Here is a 1,793-nt window from a genome sequence, read left to right as displayed (position 1 = left end):
TTTGTCCATCCAAAACGAACTTTGTACTTTGCTATGAAGTTCCACCAGGAATGCGTTTTCATGCAAAAACTGTCTATTTCAACTAAATTGATCCATCCAAAACGAACTTTGTACTTTGCTATGAAGTTCCACCAGGAATGAGTTTTCATACAAAAACTGTCTATTTCAATTAAATTGATCCATCCAAAACGAACTTTGTACTTTGCTATGAAGTTCCACCAGGAATGAGTTTTTATGCAAAAACTGTCTATTTCAACTAACTTTGTCCATCTAAAACGAACTTTGTACTTTGCTATGAAGTTCCACCAGGAATGAGTTTTCATGCAAAAACTGTCTATTTCAACTTAATTCGTCCATCTGATTCGAACTTTGTACTTTGCTATGAAGTTCCACCAGGAATGAGTTTTCATACAAAAACTGTCTATTTCAACTAAATTGATCCATCCAAAACGAACTTTGTACTTTGCTATGAAGTTCCACCAGGAATGAGTTTTCATGCAAAAACTGTCTATTTCAACTAACTTTGTCCATCTAAAACGAACTTTGTACTTTGCTATGAAGTTCCACCAGGAATGAGTTTTCATACAAAAACTGTCTATTTCAACTAAATTGATCCATCCAAAACGAACTTTGTACTTTGCTATGAAGCTCCACCAGGAATGAGTTTTTATGCAAAAACTGTCTATTTCAACTAACTTTGTCCATCCAAAACGAACTTTGTACTTTGCTATGAAGTTCCACCAGGAATGAGTTTTCATGCAAAAACTGTCTATTTCAACTAACTTTGTCCATCTAAAACGAACTTTGTACTTTGCTATGAAGTTCTACCAGGAATGAGTTTTCATGCAAAAACTGTCTATTTCAACTAAATTGATCCATCCAAAACGAACTTTGTACTTTCCTATGAAGTTTCACCAGGAATGAGTTTTCATGCAAAAACTGTCTATTTCAACTTAATTCGTCCATCTGATTCGAACTTTGTACTTTGCTATGAAGTTCCACCAGGAATGAGTTTTCATGCAAAAACTGTCTATTTCAACTTAATTCGTCCATCTGATTCGAACTTTGTACTTTGTTATGAAGTTCCACCAGGAATGAGTTTTTATGCAAAAACTGTCTATTTCAACTAACTTTGTCCATCCAAAACGAACTTTGTACTTTGCTATGAAGTTCCACCAGGAATGAGTTTTCATACAAAAACTGTCTATTTCAACTTAATTCGTCCATCCGATACGAACTTTGTACTTTGCTATGAAGTTCTACCAGGAATGAGTTTTCATGCAAGAACTGTCTATTTCAACTAAATTGATCCATCCGATACGAACTTTGTACTTTGCTATGAAGTTCCACCAGGAATGCGTTTTCATACAAAAACTGTCTATTTCAACTAAATTGATCCATCCAAAACGAACTTTGTACTTTGCTATGAAGTTCCACCAGGAATGAGTTTTCATGCAAAAACTGTCTATTTCAACTAAATTGATCCATCCAAAACGAACTTTGTACTTTGCTATGAAGTTCCACCAGGAATGAGTTTTCATGCAAAAACTGTCTATTTCAACTAAATTGATTCATCCAAAACGAACTTTGTACTTTGCTATGAAGTTCCACCAGGAATGAGTTTTCATGCAAAAACTGTCTATTTCAACTAACTTTGTCCATCCAAAACGAACTTTGTACTTTGCTATGAAGTTCCACCAGGAATGAGTTTTTATGCAAAAACTGTCTATTTCAACTAACTTTGTCCATCCAAAACGAACTTTGTACTTTGCTATGAAGTTCCACCAGGAATG

The sequence above is a fragment of the Anopheles moucheti genome, unplaced genomic scaffold (genome assembly GCF_943734755.1).
Source record: "Anopheles moucheti unplaced genomic scaffold, idAnoMoucSN_F20_07 U3, whole genome shotgun sequence".
NCBI lineage: Eukaryota > Metazoa > Arthropoda > Insecta > Diptera > Culicidae > Anopheles > Anopheles moucheti.
Note: the sequence above shows the minus strand (reverse complement) of the source record.